The sequence below is a fragment of the Gallus gallus genome, chromosome Z (assembly GCF_016699485.2).
Source record: "Gallus gallus isolate bGalGal1 chromosome Z, bGalGal1.mat.broiler.GRCg7b, whole genome shotgun sequence".
NCBI lineage: Eukaryota > Metazoa > Chordata > Aves > Galliformes > Phasianidae > Gallus > Gallus gallus.
In genome coordinates, this window is record NC_052572.1 from 55878779 (window position 1) to 55898152 (window position 19374).

The 19374-nt window shown below is 42.6% G+C and overlaps 1 long non-coding RNA gene across 3 annotated transcripts in view; it reads left to right on the top strand.

Annotated features, from left to right (window-relative positions):
- The window catches only part of LOC121108333, a 28892-nt gene that overhangs the window by 2507 nt on the left and 7011 nt on the right, over positions 1-19374 (top strand). Inside the window, exons 2-4 of one of the 3 annotated variants that reach the window (XR_005842750.2) lie at positions 8178-8342; positions 13877-14111; positions 16347-17373. This is a non-coding gene — a long non-coding RNA (uncharacterized LOC121108333). The remainder of the gene's footprint in view (positions 1-8177; positions 8343-13876; positions 14112-16346; positions 17374-19374) is intronic. The other 2 variants (XR_005842748.2, XR_005842752.2) reach the window with 2 other exon arrangements.

Consider the following 19374-nt stretch of genomic DNA (forward strand, 5'->3'; position numbering starts at 1 on the left):
TGTTTTTGTTTTTGTTTTTTTCTTAAAACATCCGGCTGAGGAGAAACTGCAGACATTTTCATGTGAGAAGCCACCTTAATTTTGTGACTGGGTATAACTGTGAGGTCTTTGCTGCCCGTGATGCCCTGTGGTAAGAAAGGATGGGTAACGTTGCTGCTAAAGGCTTGGGGAATTAAGAAGCCACGGTTGCATGGGAGTTGTGTTGGCTGAGAAGGCCACTTAGCAAATTCCTTACTTGAGCATTCAAGGGCACTCTCTCGCAACTCGATCCTCACTTTTCCAAGCACACGGAGGAGAAGAATGTTTCACTGTCCAGAAAGCGCCCGGGCCTTGAGATAAATGAGAATCGAAACAAACGTTTCCATTCATATCAGGGGCCCCTCCTCGCTAGCGTCCTCACTGATCTGTAAAAACCTTCTTTGTAAGTGGTTTCTAAAGCATAATCTGTGCTTTTAATACTGTTTGATTGAATAATTCCAATGTAAGGTTTGTTTTTTAAAGGTTTTCAGAAGTGTTGTAAGAAGCAGAAGTTTTTAATAGAAACCTGAAGCCACTGACTGAGGAAAATTTCCTCACGACTGTTCCTGTTGTGGAGAAAACTGGAGGAAAATCAAGTCCAAAGCACTGAGGGTCATGTGAATAGTGAGAGTGGAATTCAGGGGCTTCATTTCAGTAATTGCGGTGAAATTGCTCCCAGCAGAGGCAAGGAGAAGAGAAATTTTAAAGGTCCAAGCAGACAATAAAAGATCTCTCTGCCTTCCTAAAGCACCAAAGGAGTCCTGAGTGCAGAATTAGCTTATGGAAGAAGGACTTTCCTTTTCTGGAACAAATTTCTCCTTTTCTCTCACCACCCAGAAACTCATCAGAAACTGAGCGCACTTTACAGGGAACTGGGTTTGTTTTGTCTAAAGCCCAAGAGAGAGCCAACAGATCTGAAATGGTAAAAGTGAAATAAAACTTAAGTATGTGTGATGGGGGGGAGGACAGCTAGTTCTTTTTCTTTCCTTTCTTTCTTCTTTCCTTCTTTTCTTCTTTTCTTTCCTTCCTTTCTTCTTTCCTTCCTTTCTTCTTTCCTTCCTTTCTTCTTTTCTTCTTCTTTTCTTCTTTTCTTCTTTTCTTCTTTTCTTTCTTCTTCTCTTCTTCTCTTCTTCTCCTCTTCCTTCCTTCCTTCCTTCCTTCCTTCCTTCCTTCCTTCCTTCCTTCCTTCCTTCCTTCCTTCCTTCCTTCCTTCCTTCCTTCCTTCCTTCCTTCCTTCCTTCCTTCCTTCCTTCCTTCCTTCCTTCCTTCCTTCCTTCCTTCCTTCCTTCCTTCCTTCCTTCCTTCCTTCCTTCCTTCCTTCCTTCCTTCCTTCCTTCCTTCCTTCCTTCCTTCCCTCCTTCCCTCCTTCCTTCCCTCCTTCCTTTCTTCCCTCCTTCCTTCCTTCCTTCCTTCCCTCCTTCCTTCCTTCCTTCCTTCCTTCCTTCCTTCCTTCCTTCCTTCCTTCCTTCCTTCCTTCCTTCCTTCCTTCCTTCCTTCCTTCCTTCCTTCCTTCCTTCCTTCCTTCCTTCCTTCCTTCCTTCCTTCCTTCCTTCCTCCATTCCTCCCTCCCTCCCTCCCTCCCTCTCTTCCTCTCTTCCTTTCTTTCTCTCTTTCTTTCTTTCTTCCTTTCTTCTTTCTTCTTTCTTTCTCTCTTTCTTTCTTTCTTCCTTTCTTCTTTCTTCTTTCTTTCTTTTTTCTTCCTTTTTCTCTTTTTTCTTTCTTTTTTCTTCCTTTTCTCTTTTTTCTTTCTTTTCTTCCTTTTCCTTCCTTCCTTCCTTCCTTCCTTCCTTCCTTCCTTCCTTCCTTCCTTCCTTCCTTCCTTCCTTCCTTCCTTCCTTCCTTCCTTCCTTCCTTCCTTCCTTCCTTCCTTCCTTCCTTCCTTCCTTCCTTCCTTCCTTCCTTCCTTCCTTCCTTCCTTCCCTCCCTCCTTCCTTCCCTCCCTCCCTCCCTCTTTCCTTCCTTCCTTCCCTCCCTCCCTCCCTCCTTCCTTCCCTCCTTCCTTCCTTCCTTCCTTCCTTCCTTCCTTCCTTCCTTCCTTCCTTCCTTCCCTCCCTCCTTCCTTCCCTCCCTCCCTCCCTCCTTCCTTCCCTCCTTCCTTCCTTCCTTCCTTCCTTCCTTCCTTCCTTCCTTCCTTCCTTCCTTCCTTCCTTCCTTCCTTCCTTCCTTCCTTCCTTCCTTCCTTCCTTCCTTCCTTCCTTCCTTCCTTCCTTCCTTCCTTCCTTCCTTTCTTCCTTCCTTCCTTCCTTCCTTCCTTCCTTCCTTCCCTCCTTCCCTCCTTCCTTCCTTCCTCCCTTCCTCCCTTCCTCCCTTCCTCCCTTCCTCCCTTCCTCTCTTCCTTCTCTCCTTTCCTTCCTCCCTCCCTCCCTCCCTTCCTCCCTCCCTTCCTCCTTTCCTTCCTTTCCTCCCTCCCTTCTCTGCTTTCCTTCCTTCCTCCCTTTCTCTTTCAAAGAGAGCTTAAATTGATTTAGTGAAAAGTCACATTCACTCTTTGGTGAAGTTGCAGACCAAGGTTATGTTGCAGCTACAAAGAATTTGGAAAACAACATGTAGGCTTGAAAAATGAACCATTCCCTCACATATATAACTTAGCATATCATCCTCTATCATAATTATAGACAGATTTGGATTGAAGCGATTATTGAATGCATTGTCCTTAAAGATAATCAGGGACATGACCACTAGTGACACTGTGATGGAAAGGACTAAACAGTGCAGTTCATCATCTCAGCCCTTGAAATGGCTGAGATATGCAAAAGTGCACATTTTGTCCAAGGGGTATAAATAGTGCAAAGGGAAGAAGAAGGGAGGGAAAACAAAACAAAACAAAACAAAAAAAACCAACAAGAAAAGGAATCAGGTGGCTTTGCAGACTGCTGTGTTTGAGGAACAATTTGACAGAGACAGAGCAAGATGATGATAACTTGGAAAAAGTATAATTTGTCATGATTACCTCTTTTTTTTCCCTTCCTCCTAAAGCAGTACAGTTTGCAGTTTGCACCCGTTGCAATTTATACCTGGGTAAAAAGATGGCTTGGGTAAAAGATAGTTTACTTGGGAACATACTTGGGTAAAAGATAGCTTAGCAAAGTAAAGTATAATTTAATCCCTTCACTTATCTGGGTCCGCACTAAGTATTTTAGGTGTCTAGAAACCTCAGTTAATGAAGCCCCTTGCAAAAGTCCATTTAATGCCTTGTGGGTGGGATTCATTTCTTGAAGGACACCAAATAGCAGAGAGGGAATATTTCTGAGCGCAGTATGATTCAGATAATGCTATACTTCCTCATCCTGAGGCAAATGCCTTGTATACATGTTTCTTCTGCACTTTCATTAGTCAGCCTTGTCCACCTCTATAATTTTTCTACAGACAAAACCCATATATTTTATAAGTAATGTGAACAGCTGATTATGTTGCTCTTGGCTACCGATGCTTTCACTTTGCAGGCTATTCCGTCTAAAGGTAATGGCACTGATGCGGCTGTCACTGTATATAAAGATGCATCTGTGAAAGAGGTCAGAGAAAATAGGGAGTTTATAATCCTGGGATCCTGGGCAGTTTAACTATCAGCTGGGGGATATGGCAATTGCCTGTTACTCTGCATTACTGTACAAAGGGGAAGAAAAAGTCCTCAAAGGATATGGGTGATTAAAATGAACATCTTTTTTCCTCTCCAAATTTAATTTGTTTCTTATGTATCACTGCTACCGTGAATACTCATATTTATTTTGAATGTATGAGACATCATTTATCTGCAGTAATTTGTCAAACAAGTAGCACATACTTCAGGCTTTGCAGTTTATCAACAAAGCTCAGCTGTACATTTAGCCATCTATCTCATAGCCCCCCTAACCCCCCCAAAATCACCAAGAATTTGTAGTGAAGGGATCTCCTGAGTTCTTTTGGCTCTGGCTGGGAGAATAATTTCTTATAATTTGAGTTCTATTTAGGAATAGAAACATAACTTTTAAAATATTTTTACTTTTTTCTCCAGTTTTACTTCTGCCTCTTCTTCCTAATCTGAGAGAGCAGTGTGCAATATCTGACACCAGTAGAATAATGCGCTGGAGGTGCTTGGCCATACTCTGAATGCTTGGACCCAGGATATGCTCTTTAAAAGGCTCCAGGAAACATATTACACTGCTTAAAAGGTTGCAGCACATGCAGTACACTGAAAACACTCTTGAGCTTATCTGCTTTTCATTCCAGGCTCCCTCCCATTTACTTGATCTCCTTATTTTCTGCTTCTGTACCTCTTCCACCAGCATGATTAGTTTGGGCATTAACTGCCACCCAAATGCAGGATAGACCTTTTAATTAATTAAATGGAGTGTCCTGTTTCCTCCTTCCTCCATGCCTACACAAAGCAGTGAGCATTCCATGCCCAGCAGGCCTCTTTGCAACACCTCTATGAACATCCCAGGCAGAAAAAATGTCAGGAAATTTCAGATTCGATCTCCTGACGCTGTGCGACAATAAGTGTTTTGCTTGAGCACTGGGTCTTTCCTTGGGAGCTCTTTGTGGACATCCTCAGCAAGGCTCCTGAGCACAGATGTGGGTTGCTGAAGCATCTCCAAAGGGCTGTCTCAGTGTCAGACCAGTGGCTTTCTCTAATTTAGAGCTGCCTGAAGGCTGTGAAGCAGCTTCTGTGCCTTTTTCCTTTCCGCATATTTGCCTTGTGCTCCAAGGCTCAGCTCCATAGAAGCATTTGAGTTCCTCACTCCTTGATATCAGTGTGAGCTACATGCCTACACAGGAAATAGATAGCAAACATCTGTTGCGGATCCTGAGATTCTGAATCTCTCATTACCATGTGTTGATGGTGACAGAATCGAAAGGGACTTTCAGGCACTACTGTAAAGCAGATGTTTTGGTGGCCTGAGGCTGCTGAGATGTTGCTCTGCTCTGTGGGGTTTGAAAACAGTACAGAAGAAGGTCCTGTTTTGCAGAGTGTGAGGTACAATGGTCACAATCTCCCTGCTGAGATGGGGCTGGGAATGCAGTGGAGAAACTGATTTCTTAATACTTAATTTTACATACTGAGCTCCCCTGGTGCTGGAGCCTGAATCATGTGTTGCTAATGGTGGAGACACTTTGTATGTATGGGAGAAGCCCTCCTTATGGCAAGCCACTGACCTGGGAGAATGTGCTTTTTATTGTGTTATTTTTCTTTCAGTTTTCCTTATTACTTCTCTATTTATTTATTTTCTTCTCTTTTGGTATGTCTTCATTCTCCCTTTCCTTTGTTCCTTCCTTGTTGAGGAAAAAAAGTAAGCAATGGACCTTTTCCCTCATTTCTTTATGAATTCATTCTTGTATCATCCAACTAAGCATCCAGTTAAACAAAATGCACTCAGGAAAGGTTATTGAAAGTAACCTCTACATGTTAGGCCTCTGGTTCATGTCTGAAATTAGTTCCAGAGCAACAGAGGGAAGCTTTTGGCCTTGAACTGTGACATTTGCTGTGTTGAAAGAAGCTTTTTATTTTTACAGTCCTTTTAACCTTCTGCTAGCTCATGGCCTGGATCCCCAGTCCTCCACAGATAATCCAGTCACTCACGCTTAGATAGAGCTAGAAATGTGCTGGAATGATGTCCCACCAGGACACATCCTATAGATTAGTGAAAAGGCCAAGGGCTAAGCCACATTTTTTGCTGGTGATCCCTCCCGTAGTCCTGTTTGTGCTTGTAAGGCCCGCTTCTGTAATAGTGGGTCTTGCTCTCATGGCCTCCCATGGAAATAAGACCTCCTTGTCTTTAGAAAATCCTCACTGATTCCAAAAGCTTTTGGTGTTGGTGTTTTCAAGAAGAGAAGGCGTAACCTTATATTTCCTTTTAACCTAACTACAGTACTTTACCATTCTTCAGGAGTTGGGTTTTTGAGTTTTTCCATGGTTCATCCTGTTACTTTCAAGAGTAACAGCCGTAACCAGAAGTTGATAATCACTCTTTCTCTGAAGAGGTATGTCACCAGTTGTTAAAACTGATGAAGTTTACGCTGGACCACTTGAGTAGAATCCTCATAGCTTTTTAGCTGAGGGGATATAAAACACTTGAACGTGTGAAAGAAAAGTTGTTTTAATTGCAAGTAGCTTCACTGCTAGATGTGGCAACAGGGATGGGCCAAGATGTACAGCATAAACTCATACTGCTGCCTGAAGCCCTAGTTTAGGATTTGGGCTTAGGAAAATATGTCCCCCATTTCAAATGAGATACAGAATAATGTGGCTTCTTTGGATAGTGATGCCCCAAATACTACTTGGAGAAGGCTGAACCTGAAATACTTGTGTCAGCCACACAATCTGGGGCTAACCTGACCTCTATCTATTAATTATTTGGATAAAATCTGGTCAAAATGCAAATTGAGGTCAGTGTCCCATTTTACTAAACTCATTGCAGTAGGTGCTCTTCAAACACATTAGTAAATGCTCTGAGAGTTTACGATCTAAAAACAAAAGAAGTATAATGGTGGGAGGGGAAGAAAAACTAAAATGGTATGGAAGCTGTCAATGGAAAGAGCTGCAGAATAATTTGTTGTTATTCAAGTTTATTTCAGTGAGATGGAAACTGTATTGTGTAGTTATGTATGATCTATTCAGACAAAGATGATTCTTCCCACCCATCTTTTGATGCCCAGCCTTGGATAGTATCTCTTCACCCTTTCAGCAGGTACTGGAGGAATGCAACTCATTCCTAAATGTGCAAACAGAGGGAGGAAGGAGGAATTATCGTCTGCTATGGAATGCTGTCTGGCATGCTGACTCCTGTGCATGCATGCACGCGCACACACACACACACTCATTTATGTACACACAAAGAGACCCAGAAGTTTCTCAGCCTCACGCTAAGCCTCACAGAAGGAGTGAGTGAATTCTGTGAGAGAATAATAATGATTTGATGGAGAATCCAACAGCACCCCGTGTTTCATATTTGCATTGGATACTCAGGTTTCCAAATTAAATTTGCAAGTTAGACAGGAGTCCATGTTGTCTGCTGATCATCTGTTCAGAGACGAAAGAGAACATAAACGACAGAGGAAAAATACTCACAAGCAACAGTAGTAATTAAAATCCAGGATTTAAGCATTACTACCCCTCCCCCCAGTCAGATTTGTCTGGGGAGAAGATAAATAACTTCAACTGCAGCCTCCATGCTTGTTCAAGATCTGAAATGTTTAAACCAGGTCCCAAAAGCCCATGCACATTTTTAATCAAAGCCTGCTCTTTTTGGTTCCATTTTCTACATAAATGTCCTGACTTGATAGAACAGCAAAACCTCATTAAACTGCAATCTGCACAATACAAAAGATGGAAAATGAGCAATGCTATTTAAATTGTTGCAACTGTACACATACTGTGTTAGACAATTCATTCCCAGGTTCAAGGTTACACATGGCATCATAAAGAGTTCACCTCCTCCCCCCCTTCCACTGCTAAACAGGGCTGGATTCTTGCCAGCACAAAAGAATCTGTAGTCAGCTCCTTCAAGAATGAAAAATAAAGTTTTTTTTTTTTCTTTTTTCTTTTTTTTTTTTTTTTCCCCTGCAGGAAAAACCTGAAGAAAAGCAGACAGCTGCTAACTAGTTGTCTAGCTGTCTATTTGTGGACATTTTCTTTCATCTTGTCATACCTTTTGTGCTGTTTGAAATGTTTGGAGCTTAGACTTGAAGAACACTCAGTGGATTCCAGACTTGTATTAAAAGAAAGAAAAAGAAAGGCAGAAAAGTTCTGACAACAGATGCGTGTGTTTGTGTGCTGGGGCCACATCATTCCAAGCATCAGCTAGAGCATTGATTTTATTTTCATCTGAGCGAAGGAAATTTTTCAGACAAGAAAATATACTGTAATAATGCAACTTGTAAGAAAAGCACATACATCTAGAATACAAGTAATAGGGATATGTTGTGAAGCCTCTGCAGAACAAGTAAAGGCCATTTGGTCAATCACATCTGCCGCTCTTGTGGTTCTCCTCTTCTGTTTTCTCAGAACGGGTAAAGTCAATCTCTCACTAGGCAGTTTTCCTCCTCTTTGTCATCTAAGCTTCTGGAAGAAAGTAAGGCAGAAGTCTAATTAATGTCAGCGATCTTTGATGAGCTTTAGATCAGGCTGTGGTGTACAGAATGTGCTAACACTTCTGCTTATTTTGTTGTCTTTTGCTATGCAGACAGTGAGCAGAGGAGGAGCCTGGCTCTCACCGTGGCTTAGAGATAATACCTCAGGAGCTTCTTGCTTCCTCAAGCTTACCTCTTCCTTCAGAATGAAGGAGGAAGCAGAAGCAGCTGATAAGTGAGAGAAAGCTGGGAAGAAAGACTGAAGTAGTTACCTTCTGGTGAGGAACTCTGCTCATCTGCTTCAGCACCCCTTCCTGGCACCCCACAGCACAGAGCAGCCTTCAGGAGGAGGAGTGAGGATTTGTGGCCATCAGTAAGCCTGGGCAGCAGCCTCCAAGGGGGGAGCTTTCTTGGAGGGACTAGAGAATCTCTAACCTGTTCCCACTGGTGTTTGTGGGATTTGTGTTAGAAAGGGAAAAACCTGTGCTCCCCAATGCTTCCACATGACCATGCTTCTTCCTGGTGGGGCAGGTTGAAGAGATGCCATCACCACCAACCATGGCCTTGTTACTCCTCTGTCTGATCTCAGCTGATGGAGGTAGGGTATACTTGGCAGGCTGTCAGTTCTTGAATCAAAGGTTTTGCCTTACTCCACCTAAAGTCTTTTATGCCTCTTCTTGCATCCTCCAAAATACCATAGCTATGAGGGCAGCAAGCTGAATTATGCTGTTTTCTAGCACCTGAGAAGCCTGCTGGCTTGGTATCTCAGGTAATTCTTCTTTGTCCTGCAACAGAGATGGCCAGCTGCCAAAGCAAAGATCTTCATTTAAAATGGCTTCTGTCCCACTGACTTCTCTCACTTTCAGCATATGAAAGTGCTGAAAAGTAACTTGCTGAAGTGATCCTGTGTGCTCCTTTGTGCCCTTTGGCTTTGTCTCTCTGCTGTGCCTGCTGAGGTCTCCTTGTCTGCACTGAGGCCCCCTCATCTGCACCAGAGGATGTCCATGTCAGCAGTATGAGCTTTTGCAACTGAAAGTGCTTGAGGGGAGTCACAGCTTCAAGCCTTGGGTGAAAAAGAAGAGCTTTAAACAAGGGGATGGCTTTTCTTACTGACAGCAGATGTCTTTTTGGAAACTCCTTGATTAGACCCTGAATGATCAAGAGGTTGAAGAGAGGTGGGAGATTTACATATAAAAAGAGACTCTACTTTTGGGATCAATTAAACTATTCAGGGTTCACGCTATACCCCCTTTTTTTCCCAGACTTTATAGAGCCTTTGCTAGGATTAAGCCCCCATCAAGTAGATTATCTTTACATAGAGGCTGGATCTAGTGTTACAGGCTCTTTATTATCTCTTCTTTGAGACTGTACAGGCTATCCCCTTGAAGTTCTTAACCCTTAAAGCACTTTATCGAGTATTTATTTTTTCTTCTCCACAGGCGTCTGAGATGGCAGCACTGGTATATAGACCCCACCTGTCCTTGTTCTCCATGAGACCACCATCTCTCCCCCCTCCTTCTTCTGCATACAAGAGACCCACTGAATCACAGCAGTATCAGGCCCTCTGTTTCCTAATCCTTTTCATCTCCAAGAAGTGTGCACCGTTCTCTCCTGACTCGGGTGGGCTGCAAAGTTCCTCTTAAATGCAAACATATTCCAGCTGCTGGCAGCTTGATGCATTCATTTTGAGAGACTTAAGAAAAGCCATCAGTGGATTGGCGTGATGAAAAGGTCAGGACTGATCTCCTGAGAAAGGGGGAGATAAGAGGAACGCAGGATAGAGGGCTACAAAATAATGAGTGGCTTAAAGAGGATTCCTGCAGCAGTGCTGTGTGTTGAGTATAAACAGGGTGTTTGAAAGGGCATAGTTCCTGAATGTAATCTTGTACTTCCCCTAACACAAGTTCTGGAACTGGCAAGGTCTGGATGGACCGTGGTCTGGTTTCACTGTGCCTGTGACCCAAGAGAACTGCAGGAGCCTCCTTGCTAACATGTATACTGTTGAGTCATCCCTTGTAAAAAGTGAGTGCCCGATTCCAGCTGTGCCACTTCTCCTGCACTGCTTTCAGTGTCCTGATGTGACCATTGCTGCTGGACACCTATTAGGACCTGCATTTGAGAAGAGCATGAGATTTACTGAGCATGATTATCTAGACCATGGTGACCTTTCATACTCATTGTTCTTATTACTGATCAAGGAGCAATATTTCTCCTTTCCAGCCTCTTGTTCAGCAAAAGGGCAGACTCTTCTGAATTACTTCTTTTGCAAATTCTTATCATTTTTTAATATCTTCTGGCTGTGGACGTTATAGTCTGCTCTATTGCTGCCACACTGACTTCTGTCTCTTTCAGCAGAAGAAAGTACTCGAAATAGCATCTTGAAGTGATCCCCAAATTGTCATAAGCTCTCAGCTTGCAAGACTGAGATTTTAAATGGCTCAGGCAGCATTATCCTGGCCTCCTCACCAGGCTAGATCCACAGCTGCTGTTATTTAACTCATGTTCACAATTCTGATCTACCTCTTCCACTTGCTTTCCATGTCCTTGCTCCCTAACTGGTCATGATGGAATTTAAATAAATGGAGCTGCACCAATTTTCCTGGCCCATCCTCATCTGAGAATGATGAGATAGCCTTACTTTTTACTGACAGTCCTAGCATGTCTGCTGGCAGGCAAACAAAACATATACTTTCTTTACTCACATGCTAGATATGATTCTTCTGCAGGCATGCTAGCCCCGATCTGAACAGCCATGGTCACAGCCCTTCCTTCGCTGACAGGGGCTAGCTATGTGAAAAATGCAGAACTGAGCAGACTAAGACGAAATGTGCTGGAAATATAAAGAGGAGAATGGTCTTTGGCTGTGCATCAAAGAGCATTAAGGCATTCTGAAGCAGATTCCTCCTGCTCTCTGGGTTTAATTCAGAGGGGATTTTCTAGCTATAGAATCAAGCTCTTTACTGTGTGATTTCCTTCCTGCAGGAGCTGGGAAGTCTCAGGTTCTGCACAGGCCACAAAAAGCTATAAACTGATACAGGGTGTGTAAGAGTTTCTGTGGAGATGACAGCAGGCCTCACTGCTGCTCCAAATGTGCAGTGTCGTTGGACCTGAGAGGCACCATTCCTGGTGAATTCCAACCAGTGAGACTTGATCTCCTCTTCTAGATATTCACATTGCCTGTTCTTAATCAAATCATGCTTTTCTAAATATTTTTTCTCTTGATCTCCTAAAATAGTTTCCCAGGCTGTCTCTACTACTGACATTAACATGTTCCAGTCAGTGTTGCTTTTTATTGTGTCTCTTTGTCTTTTTATTTATTTATTTATTTTTTAAAAGCATGTAATTGCCTTATATAATTCACTTTTGAGTCCATAAGTCATTTCTCCTAAACACAGCCTTCATTTGGGTGCATCCAAGGGTGCTTCTCTGACTTTCAAATCCAATTTTGTCACCTAAACCTGTGGGACTAGTGGGGTGCTACCAGTGCCGTGTTCCCCCTGCATGCTTCCTGATGGCTGCTTACCTCATCTTTCCAGCATCACCACTCTAGATTAAATGCAATGTAACTTCCTTACTATGAACTGGCCAAGTCAAACTTACAAAATGATCAACATCTACAAATAATGATAAGATCAATTTTGTGTTATTCTGTTGTAAAACACTCGTTCTTACCAGTGATCAAAGTATTTACTGTTGTTCTTTTCTTACACATACCTACTTGTTCACATCTCATTTACTTGCTAAGACCTGCAATTGCTGGTTTTGATGTTATAAATTATTGGCTATTTCTTGCTTTCAAGTCTCCCTGTGTTTTTCCCATATTATCAAGTGCTCATTAAAGCTAACGTTTCCTTTTCTAGATTTGTTTACACATATAAATATGCCTAGTTTATCATTTGATTTTGTCCCCTATTCCTTTGCCAAGGCACAGCTGGCTCCCTTTTATCTTGTGTTTTAAACTAGTGAAGATGAGTGTTCATGAAAGATGAGGTACATAGCAAACTTGTCTCTAGTTGTGCAATCAAGTGCAAGTGTGGCTGCCTTTAAACAGAATGTGTCAATTCTGTGATCTCTGTGATTTCCTTTAATAGGGCTGTTGTAACTTGTCTCCTGCTACACTGAAGTACACATTAGGTGTATTCTTAGTAATAAGACCACTCTTCATGAATATACACAAGTAGTTCTGTAGCACAGGTGGGAAATGACAGCGCTGGTGCTCTGTAGGCAGGATTAAATTGATAGGCTTTTCTCGGACAAGCTGCTTTAACTGCAGTGGAAAGAATTAACTGGTCCCAAATATACCGTGTTCTGCTTATAATGCAATGGTTTGTGTCAGCCCATCCTACTGCCCTAGCGGGATGTCTAGCTGAACTATTCACTGGGATTAAGCAGCTAGTGCTTTTGAGAGGATGTCTTTTTTTTGTCTTCTGACTCCTCCCTTACTTGCCCTCTGGTATTTCTCAGTGGGTTTTCTTTGCATTCTGACCCCCCCTTTTTAGTCCAGCTGGCATCAGATGTGCACACGCATGTATGTGTTCCACTCCCCAGTGCCCACTGGGAGCCCCTGAGTAATGCCCTCAGTAGGAACTCAGTTTGTCTGAGCAGTGGTGCTGCTTAAGCCACTCTGCGTGACACTGTGTGGTTTTGCATGGGAAGGCAGTAACACACAGTGCATGAGATGGGGCCTCTATCAGGTTCAGAAGAGTTCTGTCACTTGCTCTGTGCAGACTCATGCGAATCAAGTCCTGCGTTTGGAGCTGGACTGAAAATGTGATGGTGGCACCCTTTCCACGTCTGACTGTTCTTTTTGAAGTATATGAATAAACTCATCAGGTTTAAAGACAGTGTTGAACAAACACACACGTGAGGCTTGAAATACATTCATTTAAATGAATGGGAAAAGTTCTGCTGGCTTCAGCAAGGGATTAGATCAGGCTGGAGGGTGCATGTTACAGCAACCCTGAAAAGTATATTTAAAGTGCTTGCTAAAGTACTGAAATGTCATCACCTTGTGAAAAAATTTAATTGCTTCTTCATTTTCATAGAATCATAGAATCATAGAATTGTTTGAGCTGGAAGGGAAGTTCACCTTGTCCAGCTCCCCTGCAATGAACAGTGACGCCTACACTAGATCAGTGCTCAAAGCCCCATCCAGACTGATCTTGAGTGTCTTTAGGGACAGGGCATCCACCACCGCTCTGGCAGCCTGTGCCAGTACCTCATCACCCTTACTGTAAAAAAAATCCTCCTTATATCCAATCTAAATCTCCCCTCTTTTCATTTGAAACCATTTCCCCTTGTCCTACACCACAGGCCCTGACAAAGAGTCTGTTGTCTTCTTGTAGCCCTTTTGGTACTGAAAGGCTGCTACTGAGTCTCTCTGAGCCTTCTCTTCTCTAGGCTAAACAGCCCCAACTCTCTCAGCCTGTCCTCATAGGAGAGGTGTTCCATCCCTTGGATCATTTCTGTGGCCCTCCTCTGGATGTGCTCCAACAGGTCTGTGTCTCTCCTGTAATGAGGACTCCACACCCCACACCTGGACGCAGTACTCCAGGTGAGGCCTCACCAGCACAGAGCAGAGGGGCAGGATCACCTCTTTCATCCTGGTCATGCTGCTTTTGATGCAGCCCAGGATAGTTTTGCCTCATAGTAATTTCTTCTGGGCAAGCCATTGGGAAAAACAAAACAAAACAAAACAAAACAAAACAAAAAAACAGCAGCACGCAGTCAAAGCAGGCATTTTCTGATACTTTTCTGATACTCAAATACTGGTGTGTATTTGTTAATGTGGTTGTTCATATTTTGTTGACAGAGCCTGCTCAATCTCTGCCTTACATCAGATGTGTTTAAGCTCATTCAGTGAAACAGAGTCCTGTAACACCACCTGGAAATGCCAGGTTCCACTTGATTCTAGATGAGCCATGCAGGGAGGTGAAGAATATCCCAACTCCATAATTAGATAGCAGTACTGCATCTCCTAAGAAGCTAATGAATGAATGGTTGTGGAATGAGCAGAAAAAGCATCCAGAAGGTCAAACTTTCTTAAGGTAAGGTAAAAGTACTTCTTAGTCAAGAAATTAATTTTGGGTCTCTTCAGCTTGCTCCACCTTCAGGACAAAAGACATAAATTTAATGCTAAGCTTACTCTAACCACTAAGATCACATGAAGAGATTTCTTTCTCTTTCTTCTGGACAGGGGGCAGCAGAATGACCCTCTGGTGAGGGCTGTCCCCACTGAGGCTTTCCAATAGAGATCACCAGTATCAATGGCAACTGGACAAACTGCTTTCCTTCTTGGTGAGCTGAGTTGTGCAAAGGCTAATATTAGAGTCTGGAGAAATTCTCTCATAATAAATAAAAGAGTGGGAGGATGATGTTTTATTTAAATTGTATACATTAATTGAGGACATACATTCTACCTCTCCATCCCCAACATAACTGAAAGCTGTTTTTCATCTGTTCTTCTGTGATGAAATGAAAAGGTTATCTGTTAAGAACATATCTGGAGAGAGGAAATCCCACCCTAAAATTTGCTGGATTAGTGGCAGATCCAAAGCCCATTGAAAACAACCTGGTGAGTTTAGTGGGCTTTCAGTTCCAAATCTAAGTGTCTGATGATCTGAATAATGTCTGTGATTATTTGTGTACTTCTCTGATCATAATCTCTGCTTTTCTGCCTCGTGCTCTTGAGTCAGGAGCAGCAACACAGCCATTTGCAGGACTTACTTAGCAAGATAGTAGCCTTGCTGTAAGGTTGTATGTCTTGCTGTCTGCAGTACTTGAATCAGCCTCAAGTGACCATGTGAAACAAATGTATTGCACAGTCCCATCAGATTTCTTCTTTCTGCTCAGGCTTTACTGCAATCATTTAAACAATTTTTGTTCCTCCTGTAACACCTTGTTTCTGCTGAAATGTGGAAACAGTAGAACTTCTTCAGCTTCTTTACACTGTAGTTTGAAGCAATGGAATCACAGACTCATAGAGTCATAGAATCACTAAGGTTGGAAAAGACCCACAGGATCACCCAGTCCAACCATTCACCCATCACCAATGGTTCTCACTAAAAGCAGACATAAACCCAACTCTGATCCAGATGATGGCAACTTTGGGTTTTTTGGCTTGGGTGTAAATGGCTTAAGCAAACTCAAAGCAGAAGAGATTCAGAACCCACTGCAAGTTATTGCGAAATTCACCATTTTATGCTCTTTTGGAAAAATCAATTTTACACAGTTTGCATCTAGTTTTGAATGCTTGCATCATACTGCATTTAATTTGGAAACTATTTTCTGTGGTCATGAATTTCTCCCTGGAGTCTCTTTCCAGGTAATCAAAAGTTAGTGTCTTTCTGCACTTTGGAGGTGCAAGTCTTCCTTTTATTAAGTGCTTTGCATTCCTAACATGATGCTCATCCTCACTGACTGGGTGCTTGCCTCCTACTGAGAGACTGGTGACTGAGAACTGGAAACTGATTACGATAGTAACTGAAGAATGTTGTAATCATTCTCCTTGCGTGAGCCAGATATATTCCCGACTCTCCTGCTTGGAGGGAAGTGTATGGACTGTGATAACAGGAAGGTTTATAAAATCATTGCAATCTAAGTAATGATTACGGTAAGCTGTTTAAAAAGTTATGCCTGATTCTCCCATGTCTGAGTCCAAAATCTGGTGAACCCCCAGCAGGAATCTCTGCGTGGTCTGTGAGGAGAACTTCATCAAGTTCACCACAGGACAATGTTTCAGAGAGGCACAATGGTATTTTTCCAGTATATCCAGAGCAGATCATGACTGTGTGTGTTTGTATTAATCCCAGCACTTTTCAAGTTGTGTCTATCACATCTCTTCCACTGAGGACAAGTGATGAATAAGGGAACAGCAATGCCAAGAATGCTGAGAAATGCTGTGTCTTGAGCAGAGCCCGTCCAGTCCTGGAGTCGCAGGTTATCCTGCTGTGCAAACAGAACTGGTGGGGCAGATGTTGGAGAACAAACTAGTTTTCCGTGGGGCCTCTTTGAAGAAAATGCAGTCAGCTCAGGGTGGTCAGAAGCGCACTCTAAAAACATTTAACCTTGGCAGCTGAATACCAGTAAACCTATAAGTGCTGGGCTCTGCCTCTCTGCTTGAAGAGCTGCTGACCATAGAGGCCACCCATCCTGAAGCTGTCTCTGTCAAGAGGCTAAGGAAGGAACAAAAGGAATGATGGCAATTTGCTTCTTATCAGAGGAAGTCTACTCCATGAATGACTCACAGGAGTAATTATCTGTCAAATTGTCTCTGTGTGTAGGAAGAGTCTGCATTTCCGTTCCTCAGTCTCAAGTCACTGTGGTTAGTTACCAAGCTTGCCATTACTTCAAGAGGATTTCTTCGTTATTTGGTGGATTCTTGGTGCTTAGGTAAGGAAGTGATTCTTGGAATGAGTTCTGAAGTTCCAGTTGTGAGGTCCAGCATCTTCCAAAAACCTGCAGGAACAGAGGAGCCATACTAGATCAGAGCACTGATTATTCTCACTCTGATTTTGACAGAGTCCAACCGCAAATTAATAAGTGGAGAGGGAAATGTCCAAAATGCAGTTAGGCAATTGTATCAAACTGTGACACAAGGCAGAACATACTCTTCCTAATCCATGTGAGCTGTCCATATACACAGTAAATACTGAGTCTGCCTACCAGTCTTGTAAAGCTATTTTGAGAGCTGTTTGAAAAAAAGCAGAAGGAAAAATGATGGTTTTGGTTTCTTTTACTTCTCTCATTCTTGAAAGAAGATATTTAACAAAAGTTTCCTTAAAGGACGGAGTTTTCAACAAAGTTCACTCTGCTCTTTGTTGTGAACATAGCCAAGAGCATTGTTTACAGCCATCAAGGCACTATTGTCACAGGAAATCTACAAATGATGTGCAGGTGGTCTTCAAAAGTGGTGTTCACACGTTCATTAAAAACATTACTTTTCTTTCTCCTTAACATTTCTGCCTGAAGTTTTGTCTCCATCCTACATCAAACAACAATGCAGAATATTATCCATCTCACTTCCATCTTTTTATCTGATTCTTCTGTAAAGAACCCTTGCCAGAGTGCTCTGTCGTTTGCAACCCACCACTTGTAGCTCACTTTTTTATTTTCTTCCAAGATAAGTCATCAAAGGGGAGTGAGGGTTAAAATGTAATGTGGAACACCATCACAGACTGCAAGGCCAGTGTTGTCTGACGTCCTGCGTGACAGAAACAAGAGAGCAACCTCCAGGAGCCTGTGCACCAAGCCTGCATTTATCTTCATTCTGTGGAAGGGAATCACAGTAGCTAGTGGCAGCAATCAAAGGTGAGTGGAGTCACCTTTTTTTCATTGCTCTGCAGGGTGGAATCCAGAAATGCTTCCCTTTGTCCCAGGAGAGTTTTTTACCAGGCAGCATGTGTTTAAGTAAACAGAAGAAGGTTCACCCTCTGAGGGTCGTGTGGAGTCATTCAAACTTGAGATGGGTCCAAGGTGCGGCATGGAAGGAAGTTAGATACACTGTGCCTTCAGCCATGGTGGGGAATGTGGCCCATCAGTCAGCAGGAAGCTGGCCTTGACGTGTCAGGAAACCCAGAGCCATGGAAATAACGCTGAGTAGATAAATGCGTCCCTTTATTTAGCAATGCTGAAGCTCTAGTTGTGTAGCCCATTTAGCAGGCTTTCTCCTATCAGACCTGGTTAATGTGTGCTTGTGCCAGAGAATAAGCAGTAGTTTCAGAGCATCCGAGAGAAAGACAAAGGTGGAGTAAACAGTTGGGACTGTCTTCAAGTGAAAGCAATATTTTTTTGTTAAAATATGTCATATTTGTATGCTGTCTGAAGACGATTCTTAGGTGTTAATCTCATCTTTACAGTGTAGCTCTGAGGTGAACAGGTATTGTCTACTTACGTGATGAAGAAATCATATAAAATATTTCCCCTTTTCCTCCCAGCACCAGCTAGGTGAAAACATGAAGGACTTTAGCCTTAAACCAAATGTGCATTAGGAGCTCTGGATTTACAAATAAGTAATTTTACCTAAAAATTCCCTCAAAGGTGTAATGGCACCAGGAGGTGTTTAAAAGCAGAGGACATACGAGAGTAATCTTCTGTTGGCAATGCTCAAATGGTGTGTTGAAGGAACCAGCTTTGCATCAAAGAAAGAAAGACTGTTTAGGACAGAAAGCTGAGAAATAAAACCAGCATCCAAACGAAGCTCTAGGGAGGTCATTAGCAAGGCAGGATACAACTGCCTGAGCTGGAGTCAGAGCAGGACACAGGCATTGTTTGTTGCTACACATGTGAAAAATGCAGTGGGATCCAAAGGCATATATAAATAAGTAAACATATAAAAGGAGATGTGCACGCTGTTCATCTGCACTTCAGTTTTCACTTACCATCTCAGTGTGAACAGTGTACCTGGATGAGAAACAAGAGGGCTGAAAGGAAGGGAAAGACATCAAAAATAGTTCTGATTGTTTTCTGATTTTGTTTCCCCTTTCCTAGCTGTAGTGTTTATATGTCAGGAATGCATTTAAAGTGTATGCAAACATGGCCTACCTCTTGCATGTCCTCAGAACAGCTGAGCACACAAGTACAAGCTTAAATTTTGCAGATGTAGTCGGGCAGTTTTAGGTCTCCTTTGTTTAAAATCCTGTCCCACTGTGGTTCAGACAGCATTTTAAAAAGTCCCTCCAGTATCTTCTTGTTTATGATGACACCCCAAGAAAGCAGCATTATCCGAACTCCACTGGAGAGAAAATGTACTTATCATTTAACAGGCACAAAGAAATAGGTAGGTCAGATCTTCTGCTGATGTTTCTCCAGCAGCTGAGTTACAGCAGCAAGAGCCTGACCAGAAGTAGCTCCATTGAGTTAAAGTCAGTAAAACAGTGCTGCTTTATATCAGCTGGGGATCTGACCACCTGCCTCCCATACCCTGTCTATACCCTTAACAATAACCCAAATAAACAACAAAGAGTCAGCTTGATGCCCTTTGGGCTTTTTCAGACAGTTCATAAATTTATTTTACTGGCTGCCCAACACAGATCACCTGCTATGTTGAAAGAACAAAGAAATTAGTCTGAAGACTGCTTAAGAAAAAAACACAAAGGAAGAGTAGGAGAAAAGCCTGGCACCTGACTGACATCTTTGGTGAGGGCCAACTTCGCCACATAAACAGAGGAAGTAGCTATTCTTTCTAACTTATTTTTATAAAGGTCATGTCACCACTTGGCCTGCCAAACTTGCATTCCCTCTGACCAGAGAAAAATGTGCTCCTTTCCAGCATCAGAGGAACTGGAGGGAGGAGTGAGTTTGGTTCTCCAG